The following is a 12173-nucleotide window of genomic DNA, read 5'->3' as shown; positions in this document are numbered from 1 at the left end:
ATAGGTCTAAGGAGATACAATTGGTCCAACAGTTGAAACAACAACACTCAACATCCAAGAGAAAGATGCTCACCAAGAGAGAGAGAGTAGAATCCATTATGTTGAACACCAACATTATGAACCCTGGGCTGGAGGAGCATCATAATGGATTTCTTATGATTTTCCCGCATAAGGTTGTTCCAGCTTCAGTTCTAGTCACAATCATCATTGTCAGCAACAGTTGCATCGTCCTACTCTGCCATCATCTGGTTCTAGGATTTTTCCCCTAATTATGTCTATTTTTCTGTAGAGGAATATATTGGTCTCTCTTTATGATTCACCTTCATCCTCCTCTCTCTCAAGGGACATTATTGCAACTAATAGATTTCTTGTTGGTGATTGTGTTGGGAGCTCTCTACAAGAGCCATTTCCATTTCCATTAGCACTGTCTAGGAAAGTTATTGTAGCAAACAGAGCTGGTGCAAATGATAGAACTGTACATAGAATAGCATCTCAGCAAGTGCCCACCCCATTTAAAGAACTTGAGAGAGGTGTAGAGGAATGGATTAAAGGTGATATCCCATGGGATAACAACATTCCTACATTAGGAATTTCCAATGTATCAGAGTGGTTTGCAACATTTGCTTCTAACAATTTGTTACCCTAGTCTAATTCAATGCAATCCTGGGGTTTGCATAGGCAACAGTAGCAGCAGAGGCAACAATAATGGATGCCACAAACTATTCCTCAACCTGGGTCATCCTTTTTAGCACCTAGATACTGTGGGTCTACTTCATCAATGGTTGGACCTGTGACAATAAGGACATCAATACTAGTTTTCTTAGCCCCTCCCCGTCGAAGGCCTCATTCGGATTTCCTAAGGAATGACACAAATTTGATTCCTTCTCCACTCCAAACTACAAAAGTAGTTAAAATTCGATCTGTTATCATAGTTTTCTCTAGTCCACCTGTTCGGAGGACTTTACCACAAAACCTAGACCCAAGTTCCTTAGATAATGAAGACTGAAACTTCAATTGCTCAATTAGCTTAGGCTTTGAAATTTGTCTAAAACAATTTGATCTATTGATATTCTTCACATTTAACTCTGAAATTTTCCTCTCTTCCAGGCTGCTATTGATATGAGAGGGCGGTATCTATTACATATTTTGACTCTGCTTTTCCCTTCCTGCGTTTTATGAGGTTACAGAGTTTAATGTTTATGCCATCTAAGCCCAAATATCTAAGCCCATCTAATGTTTCCAAGTAAACTTCCAAGATAAATTTATCTCCTTAAATTTGGTCCTTTTGAGGCTAGAGAAAAAAACTAGGGCTTGGAACAAAATTTTAGGGAGGAGGCTTTTTGGTGGTTTGAGAGCCTAAACATCAAGAGGTGGGTCTTGGATACATGACCTAACTCAAATTTTCCCTAGGAAGGAAACCCTAGTTTCTTCTCCCTCGACATGAGGAATTTGTTAAGGGTTTCATGAGCCTTGGAATAACTTATTATCTTTGCAAGGAACCCTTTCTCTTTGTTCTTGACCTTGTGAACACCTATCACCATTGAAAAACTTCAAAACCATAGGTCTTGAACCTTGATTTCTAAGGATTTTCTTAGAGAGTGTTTTTCTTCCCGGAAGCTCTGAAACATTATTGATTCTCTCTCTTGAATGAGTCGTAGCTTGATCACCTTGTACCTTATACCTAGCATATGCATTTTAAGTGATCTCCCTCGTACCGAGACTCCTCCCATTAGTGAAAGTTCGTAAAGAGTAGGGGTTTTGGCTGAGGTGACATTAGGCCTCCACCCCATTGTTAGCATGTAGTCTAGCTTTTAGTCTTGTAGGGTGTCTCTCTCCAAAGCCTACTAGATTTTGTAGTAACATTGCCATCTGCTACATGCTAGATCTTGTAGATCTATTTGGAAATCTCCACTGACTTCCCTTCGACACGATCAAGGTATACTTCATATTTATGGATCTACCTCCTCCCTCTAAGCTTAAGATCACATCTAGTATAATATCTCTCAACACATCACCAATTCTAGGAATATCCTCTTGTCACAAGCTTTACATTGTTCTTCCACTTCTTCTATCTATTTCCAGAGCCTTGGCAACCTTCTCTATGTACCTGCAATCATCACCAGGAGGTCACAGAAGAACAATTATAACTCAGCAAAGAGAAGCAAAGACAAGAGGCTAGCTAACAATAATAATCAAGGAAGAGAGATCTAAGTTACTTATCTTTTGAGGATCATAGGAAATGTTAGCTCCCTCTTGATCTTAGCGTTCTTGCATCCATATTGCAATTTTATCATCCTTGTCCTCATCATCAACATGGTGCCATTCCTTCCTTGCATAGGCTAGGGTTTCTTATTTTAGAAAAAATATTAATCTAGATGTAGGGTTTTATCTACAAACCCTAGGATTTTTACATTCAAGACTTCTAGTCTTCTAGGATAAATCCTAGTTACATTTTACATCCCTTGCAAGTCCAATCAGACTTTGTAATGTGCCAATTTTCCTTTTCATAACCAAATGTCCAAAAAATCATAGAGTCCCAATGCCTCAGAAAACAATCAAAGGATATTTCATCTTGATATCAGACTAAGCGAATGAGTCAAGATCATGGATCTTCCAATGAGATGTCTTCATCAAGAGATAAATATGATAGACCCATAGCATACTTGGTTACTGCTTCAGCAGTACTAGTAAGGATATTCCTGCAACTCTGTATTTTCAGCTGAACATTGATTTTGACCTTTTCAATCCAAGTAGCTCATCCTTTATCATATCAGTTAGTAATAATTCAGTTTTGCAAATGACTCATCTTTCTTGAGAGTACTTTTGTCTCCAAACTTGAAAGAGGACTCAGCCTTTTTCTTCATTATAAGCTTGTTATGTCAAAAGGTGAACTTGCTCCATCACAATGTGCTTTGATAGTGATCTTTTTCCTTATTTCGAATTCTTAACTTTCAAGATTGAACAAAAATAGGTTTCATCCTTCAAATGCCCTTGGCACTAGCAATAACCAAATGCACTGCATCTTCTAGGTCCTTTACTTAACAATGTAATATTCATGAAAACAAATGGCGTGATACTTTCATGAGCTTTTCAACATCCTGCTTCTGAACACAATGCAATATTTTCAAGGAAAAACACAGGTTTGTTATCTCACACTTCAACTTTCAGCATTGACCTTATCTTGCTTTGAGCCATAACCCAAATTATGATGCCATCATTTGAAATATCAAGATGATTTTCCTAGATCAGAAGGCGTATCAATATTTTTGTATGCTTGAAGATCATATTGTGAGTTTCATCACTGAAATTGTAGGTGACGTGGCTCCTTCAATAGTCATCATAATTATCCTTTGATACATTCCTATGATCTGATTAAGGAGTGGATCACAACTTTGATACAAGGTTTTTCAACCAAGCATTTAAGTAGTCATTTCTTCTAGCTAAGGTCTATAAGAATGTTGCCAAAGAAAACCATTGATCCCAAACGAGATTGTAAGAAAATTGATAGAATATATCTTACATCCAAGCATCAAACTTCTGAATTTAGCATAATTTTGCTGGTATCTTTCTAGGGTTGTATTTCCAGACCTCATACTCATCTTAGAACAACTCTTCACTATAATGTGCTTTCCATGGAATCTGTAACAACCCCTATTTTTTTTTTGAAATGAATAATACATTCAACACACAACACTTAATTATATATCTTGACACCATGCTATGATGAGTAATGCATTTAACACACAACACTATCTTAACACCATCTTGATGTGTATATTCTAGAAAATATACACTAACGTTAAATGGGTAAAAAAAAGACATCGTTGGCAAAGATTTTGAGCACACACAAGCAAATGGTTGATGTAACGAGGTAATAATTTTGTGATATATCGGCCTTGAGCTTGTTACCACTCATCAACCAGAATAAGAGATTACAGACAGTACACTATCAAGGGAAGAAATTTTAAATGGATTGAGATTAAGGCCTAGATGTAATTATTTCCCATCCATTCAATAACAATGAATACTACCTAATTGGTTTACAATCTACCATTTAAGAGAGAAGGAAATGATTTATTTTTCTGATTTTGCAAATGTGGTCGATTTGATTTCATTACAATAAGTCTGCCATCTAAGTGAGTCAATGCAATCTGAAGAAACAAAACACTAATAATATTCATTTTAGTTTATTATCTTGCAAATCTTGTGAGCTTGTTTTCATCATAATAATTGGATTGACTTCCTCACATTCAATGGTTACTTGATCTAAATATCCAATCTCAATTGACATGAAGATCCTATTGTGGCATACTGGTGCTTAGCCTTAATTCAATACCTCTAAGAGTACCACTATCCATACATCTTGTACTTGAAATTCATGGGGTGACCAATGATGCCTATTGAGAATCACCGGTAGCATATGTTATGAAACCAGCTCACAAAAAGATAGAGAAGATAGATCAACGCCTTAGAAATCAGCCTCTTCGAGGGGGCAACCTCCTTTACATTACACAAATGAACAATTCTTAGATGATACAAATGGCAAGACTTCCTTTCTATATATAGGAGTCTAAGGGGTCATAATATAATCAAAGCCGACATAACAATAATAATGTAAGGGAACAATAATAACAATAGTGGCCTTCTATGGGGCACAATAATAAAAATATGGGGACTACATGGGCACAACAATATAATAAGGGGGTTGTAATAATAACAATAAGGGGTTACACTAGTAGTATAGGGACCTAACATGCCCCTCTCCTTCCAAAAGTGTTGTCCTCAACGCTTGAGTAGTTCTTGATGCTTCTGTATAAAATTCTCATCCTTCCATGTGGAATCTTCAGCGGGTAAGTTCTTCCATTTGATGAGATACTCTGAAATTGATCGATTTCGTAGCTCTCAACTTCTCGATTCTGTGAATGCTTCAAGTTCCAATATGATTTTTCCTTCCTTGTCAATTTCTCGCAATATTGTTGGAACTAGGATCTTTGACAACTTTTGAATGAGTTCCCACCCTGGTTTGCCATTCTTCCATTCATCCCTTTCTTTGTTTATCAAATTTGGTTGGATAATTATACCAAACTCTACCATTTTTGCAACCATATGTTCAATTTTACTCCTTTGGGCATATGGATATCTATAAGACCAGATGTTTGGAGGAACACTTCCTGGAATCAAATGAATAGCATGATCATGATCACGAATACGTGGGAGACCTTTGGGAGTCTCAAATACCTTGGAATTATTGTCCAAGACTTTTTGGAGATCTGGAGAAATAGATGATTTCGATGTGGGAACCATTAGTGAACATAATTGTGCAATTACGCCTCGTTGTTCTTTCTTTAGAAGCTTTTTCATTTCGTTAGATCTTATCATCTTTCCTGATTTCCCTATAATACCCCTTAATCAACTTCCTTTCCTTCTAAAGAAAATTTCATGAAAAGTTCTTGAAAATTAAAAGCTATTGTACCCAAGGATTGTAGCCATTGGACTCCTAGTACAACATCAACACCACCCATTGGAATGGAAATCATTGGGCTATTCAATACATATTCTCTCATGGATAGCTTGATATTATGGCACTTTCCAGAGCAATTTATGGTTCCTCCACTTACAACCATCACTTGACACTTTGGTGCTGGATATAGGAAGCAATTCAATTCCTTGGCTATCTTACAATGAATAAAATTATGGGTACTACCTGAATCAATCAACACTATTAGCTTTTTCTTCTTGATATGACCTTTTATCTTTATATTTTGAGGAGTGGTAATTCCAACCAATGCATTACAAGATATGGTCGGATTCATTTCTTCTTTCTCTGGGGTTGGTTCCTAGCGAGTATACTTTTCTTTTGATGTTTCTTGATACTTTTCTTCCTGATATTTCACTACTTGAACCTTCTTCTTCTTAATATGTCCTTCTATCTTGAGAGTTTGAGGAGTCGTAATTTCTTCCAATGCATTACAAGATATGGTTGGATTCATTTCTTGATGCTCGATGTGATCTTTCATTTCTTGAACATTTTTCTTCTTGATATGTCCTTCTATCTTGATAGTTTGAGGAGTGGTAATTCCGGCCAATGCATTACAAGATATGGTCGGATTCATTTCTTCTTTCTTGATGTGATCTTTCACTTCTTGAACCTTTTTCTTCTTGATATGTCCTTCTATCTTGAGAGTTTGAGGAGTGGTAATTCTTGCCAATGCTTTACAAGATATGGTCGAATTCATTTCTTATTTCTATGGGGTTGGTTCCTGGTGTATATCCTCTTCTTTTGATGTTTCTTGATCCTTTTCTTCCTCCTCTTCACAATCAATGTAAAATAATTTCTTCTCAGCACACTTATGACCTTTAATGTATTTGTTATCACAATTGTAACAAAGTCCTTTTGCTCTTTTCTCTTCCAATTGTTGTGGTGTCAACCTTGTAGGTTGTGGAAGGCTAGGAGAAACAACACTTCCATCTTTATAGTTGTGAAGGGTAGACTTCCTTGTTGCCATAATTTTTCTTTCCACTTTTCTTGCCAACCTGAATGCCTTCTCCAATGAATCAGGTTCGCAAAGACCAACCTCATGTTGAATGTTATCCTTTAAAGTCCCTATGAAGACATCAATCCTTTGCTTCTTTGGAATATCATTTACCCTTATATTCAACTTTTGAAAGTCCTCAATGTGCTCTGCCATTGAACCCTTTTTTTCGAGATTTATCAATTGGCTAAAGAAGGTGTTACTCTTTGTATCCCCATAATGTGCTATCATTTCTTCCGTGAAAATTGACCAAGTGACAAGTGCTTTACGAGAAAAAATCCTTTTATACCATAAAAATTGATTTGGTTCTAAATATAAAGATGCAATATGTACCTTTTGTAATAGTTGAACTTCATGTAGATCAAAATATTTCTCCATTTGTAGTATCCAATTTACTAGATCCTTGCCATCAAACTTCTTCATCTCGCCTTTTCTTGATTTTAGGAGCTTGATCTTGCAACGAATGTAACTCTGTAAGTTCGGATCTTTAAGTTCTTAAATTTTGGCCTGTAATAGTCCTCTCAGTCCTATTTCTAACGCTGCAAGTCTGATCACAATTGGATTCCCAAAGTAAGATTTATTCCCAATCTCCCGCAATGACTTAATTATAGACTAGTTTAGTAGAGTGAACTTGTACGACGTGCCATGTGTCACTGTTTCAACCTTAGGTTCTAGAAATTATATGCAAACATAATATAGTCCATATTCTTTTTGTGACATCTTACAAAATTTCAATTTGATGCTTAGAGAGAAAGTTATGATGATTTTCCCAAGGTCACCTGTTTAGGATGTAATTCTGGACTCTGCAAAAACCATAACTTCCTCAGATCATATATCCAAAAATATAGCGAGACAAGATCTAAAATTTAGACTCAAGGTTCCGACCGATTTAATCTCAAATGGGTATTTTTTTAGCTTCTGAAAATTTGTCGCGAAAACATTATAGCGAAAATTCCACAATGGCCAGTTTTAAATGAAATTCGGGAGCTTGCAAAAACCCTAACTTCCTCAGATAATATCTCTGAAAATATAGTGAGACAAGATCTGCAATTCGGACCCGAGGTTTAGCGAGATTTCATCTCAAATGGGTTTTTTTTTAGCGTCTGAAATGTTGTAGAAAAAAAGCTATAGCGGAAATTCCACGATGACATGTTTGGAACAGTGAAACCCTAAATTCCAAAGATCTGATACCAAATGTTATGAAACCAGCTCACAAAAAGATAGAGAAGATAGATCAACGCCTTATAATTTAGCCTCTTCGAGGGGGCAACCTCCTTTACATTACACAAATGAATATTCTTGGATGATACAAATGACAAGACCTCCTTTCTATATATAGGAGTCTAAGGGGTCATAATATAATCAGAGCCGACATAAAAATAATAATGTAAGGGAACAATAATAACAATAGCGGGCTTCTATGGGGCACAATAATAACAATATGGGGATTGCATGGGCACAACAATATAATAAGGGGGTTGTACTAATAATAATAAGGGGTTACACTAGTAGTATAGGGACCTAACAGCATCACATGAATTAGCTTTCGATGAGTCTAATAATAGACTATGAAGTTGCTGACTGCATATTGTAATGCTACCTTATGCTTCTGTGGTAAAAATGGAAGTGAACCAATGACCTCACATGTACCATCCACGCTGAAAGCAATCAATTTATTTACTGTGATGATATGTCATGCAAGGGTATTGTATTGTTGGATGATAGGTCCCATTTTAGACAGTAGGCTACATACTAAGGTTGCCTACAAAGGTTTTGTCCTGTCAGTACTTATCCATACAATGGGGTGGCATACAACCAAACTGTTGAGAAGATTACTAGATACTGTTTAATATGGTAGAGTGTTAAGCAACTCACAACAGGAGAGTAAATCCCTTGTTATGACTCTCAGGGATTACAAAATGATGCACAGACTAGCCACTAAAATTCCTGATAGTTAAACCAATGTAGGAAATAGGGCATGTAGCTAATCTTATATGTCCAGGCACTATACAGACCTTGAGACTCTCATACCTTGGGCTAATATCCAGGGAAACTATGTGTTTTCATTCTTGAATCCACTCCTTTAACCATGCCTAAGCATGTAATCCTGAAGTTTTGTAAGCGAGCCAAGACCTCAGGTTACTCAACAGTGTGTGATCTGGGAAGGGAAATGGGACCAGACTCACAACTCTCCTCCCATCCACTGACAACTACCCATCTAATGTTTCCAGGTCAACTTCCAAGATAAATTTATCTCCTTAAATTTGGTCCTTTTGAGGCTAGAGAAAAAAACTAGGGCTTGGAACAAAATTTTAGGGAGGAGGCTTTTTGGTGGTTTGAGAGCCTAAACATCAAGAGGTGGGTCTTGGATACATGACCTATCTTGGAAGTTGACCTGGAAACATTTTTTCTATAGTGTTTATGATCCTTTGTATCCTCTACTCCACCTTGATTTTGTTGTTGGGATTACACTGAAGGATGGGCCAGAGGATACTACTCCAGTGTAAGTGTAGGATGTCACCATTTTTACCTCCTCTTCTTTATAGGTGATAGTAGTATTAGATGCCTCCTTCTCAAACATGTTGAAAGCCTGAATATTTGATTTTTCAAGGTTGACCTGAAAGCCATAAGCATCTCTAGATTCCCCAAGAAGCAAGAAACATTTTCTCGCATTTCAGGATACTGTGAACAAAATGACATCCACTCTCCAAATGTCACAGTCTTTGAATCACTTGTGTATTTTACATGGCTCCGTCTTCCTTGCGAGGTTGATGAGAAAACTAGAATGGTTGGTCTAGATTTCCCCTTTGCATGCAGTACTCGAGTGAAATATTCCCTTGTTAATGAGATCATGCAAACAGCTTGTGCTCACAGATTTTTGTTGTTACAATAAACTGCAGATTTTTGTTGCAGAAGTCATGGAGCTTGTGGAGCTCACTCCTTTGAGAGATGCTCTTGTAGGGCTGCTTGGAGTGACAGGTCTTTCTATAGAGCAAAGGAAGAGACTTACGATAGAAATAGAACTAGTTGCCAATCCTTCTATAATCTTCATGGATGAGCTAACTTCTGGACTAGATGTCTGTGCTGCAGCAATAGTTATGCGTACTGTTCACAACATAGTCAATACAGGTCGAACAATTGTTTGTACCATCCACCAACCCAACATTGATATCTTTGAAGCTTTTGATGAGGTCAATTCAAAAACTTTCATGATAAATCTATGCAGTGTGAAACAAACGACATTTTTTATGTTTCTTTGCTTGGCTTAATAAAAGGAAAGGGGTGCTAAGGGCTAGAATAAAACAGGGTTCCACAGAACCAATAATTGCTAAATCTTCAGTTTTATTGGTTTCTTGAACTACAGCTCTTGCTCCTGAAAAGGGGTGGCCAAATCATCTACGCAGGTCCTTTGGGTTGTCGTTCTCATAAACTCATTGAGTATTTTGAGGTAAGGGTGATTTTTTTATTGTATTTTATAAGCTATTTAGTAAATGATTATGCTTACCATTATCAATCCGTGGTAGAAAATAATGATCTTGTCTGATTCTTGTTTGGTTGGTGTTGTGGCCAGCTACAACCCCCCTTCTTATTTAGTGTTATTCCTAATACTAAATAAGTGGGGACCCTTAGTTAAAAATTTAAAAAATCAAAGTAATGCTTAAATTTCCTTTTCGAATAAACTTACCATCATAAGCTTAGGAAACCCCCTTGCAAAATCTAAAAAATCTAAGTTTTATGACAAGGTAAGACAAAATCTTTCCTTAGGAAATATCGCATCGCAAAAAGATGATAGGATACCACCTTACAAGCCGAATTCCAACATTGCGAGATCGCGATACGCGATAATAAAATATCGCATCGCATACATCAAGCACAACTTACATTGAAACACTTTAATTTGCCGATATGCGATGACGCCGATCGCAAATCGCATTTCACAGAAAACAGGTTAACAAAGATTGTCATATATAACGTTCCTACAATCTGCGATATTGCGATATTGCGATTCCGCGATACAGCAACAATGCGATAATGAGATGTTACGATTATGTGACGTTGCGATTTCGTGATATTGCGATCTGAGATATTGTGAAGCAAATCGCAAAATCGCTTCATTGCAGATCTTTCGAGCTCGTTATTCAAGAAAAGTATTTTCCATAAGTTGACACCTGGTTATGCGCTTTAATGCTAACAAATGAGTTAGTTGCCAGTTATTAATGGAATATGGTTTTGTGCTTATCAAAAAATCATCTCACGTAAGGTGGTATATTTGATGTGTCTTCGGCATTTAAAACTTTCCCATCACCCTTGTTTGCCATTATTTTCACTTCACTTGTGAATTGCAGGAACGGAGAACAAAGAACGATACAAAGCAATACGCAGGTTAAAATGGGAAAGAAAAGCAAAGCTCCGAGCTCTGAAGAAAAAAAAATGGCACCCTTGTATACAGACATGGCCTGTAACAGAGACGCAGGAATTGCAATGTGGGAAGGCAAGTATAATCTGCTTGAAGAGGAGAATCCAAGAGTAATGGAAGTTGCTGCTACTGTGGGCTCAAATAGTTCTTCTGAGGCATCCATCACAGAGCTAGCTTGCTCATTCTTGCACCAGATAGCAGCAAGACCCAAAATTCTCCCATACACGGACATGGTTAACTGGATACTGGACAGCGTTGATATCAGAAATAGACAGTTTAAGACTCAGGGTCAATAGCTAATGGAATTATTATTTTTTACAAATGTTGAACTTTATATCCGGTAGAAGAAAAAGCACAAAAGGCGAAAAACTCATCAAGGAAACCCGGATCAAGAAATGGAGGCAATTTCCGCGCATCGCTGAGAAAAATTTCTCAAAAAGGAAAGCTTCTAATTGCTCAGTCGCCTGCAAGCCCTGAAAATTGCAAGAAAGCAATGATAGAGGTAGATTGGAAGCAGAAGGCCCAAGAAAAGGCACAAGCGATCCAAGGGTTAACCAAGTTGAACTGGGATTATTACTGGGCATACTTGGTAAAGCCACATAGCCAGTGGACGACTCTTAAGTGTATCATCAATTCGGCCGAAAAGATGGCGCCAGCTCTTGTCGATTCAGTTTTCTCAGCTCAGCTAAAATCAGAAGTCGGCCAGCCGACTCTTCTCAAACAGATGCTGCATGCGTGCGATTTCAAGGACCAAATACAGAAGTAGTTTTAATTTTAGATTCAATTTTAGTTTTAATTTTGTTTTATTTTCCTGAAATGAGGACGGTCATTTAAACTGCATCCTACATTTTTGTAATAAGTTATTTTTAGATTTAGTTAGTAGTATTTAAACCCTTCTCATGCATTTAGAGAAGGGTCCTGAAATTTATCAAAAAATTATCCCCAACATGCACTTTTGTACCCTCTGAGGAGGTTTTGATGAATGAATTGAACATGATTTATTGATTTTTTGCATTTGATATCTGCTACTGATGTTGCACCTTTGTACTCTTAGTGGATGTTTGATTAAGAAGAGATAAATCGTTATCGCTTGAAGCTCATGAGTAGGACTATTTATAAATGGTGTTTCTATCTCTTAACTATTTTTTCCCTTGTGTTAGAGTGATTTTCATGTTCAGTTATTTATATATTGATGTATGAATGCCTGAGTTATCATTTGGCAC

At 37.0% G+C, this 12173-nt stretch overlaps 1 pseudogene; it reads left to right on the top strand.

Moving 5' to 3' along the window:
- The window catches only part of LOC149218264 (uncharacterized), a 32316-nt pseudogene extending 31278 nt beyond the window's left edge, over window positions 1-1038 (top strand).
- The last annotated feature ends 11135 nt before the right edge of the window (window positions 1039-12173 follow it).

This window comes from Pinus tabuliformis, chromosome Q, assembly GCF_031772625.1.
Source record: "Pinus tabuliformis cultivar Carrire ecotype Pingquan chromosome Q, CPIR1, whole genome shotgun sequence".
NCBI classification, from domain to species: domain Eukaryota; kingdom Viridiplantae; phylum Streptophyta; class Pinopsida; order Pinales; family Pinaceae; genus Pinus; species Pinus tabuliformis.
Note: the sequence above shows the minus strand (reverse complement) of the source record. Positions and strands in the feature narration are given on the sequence as shown.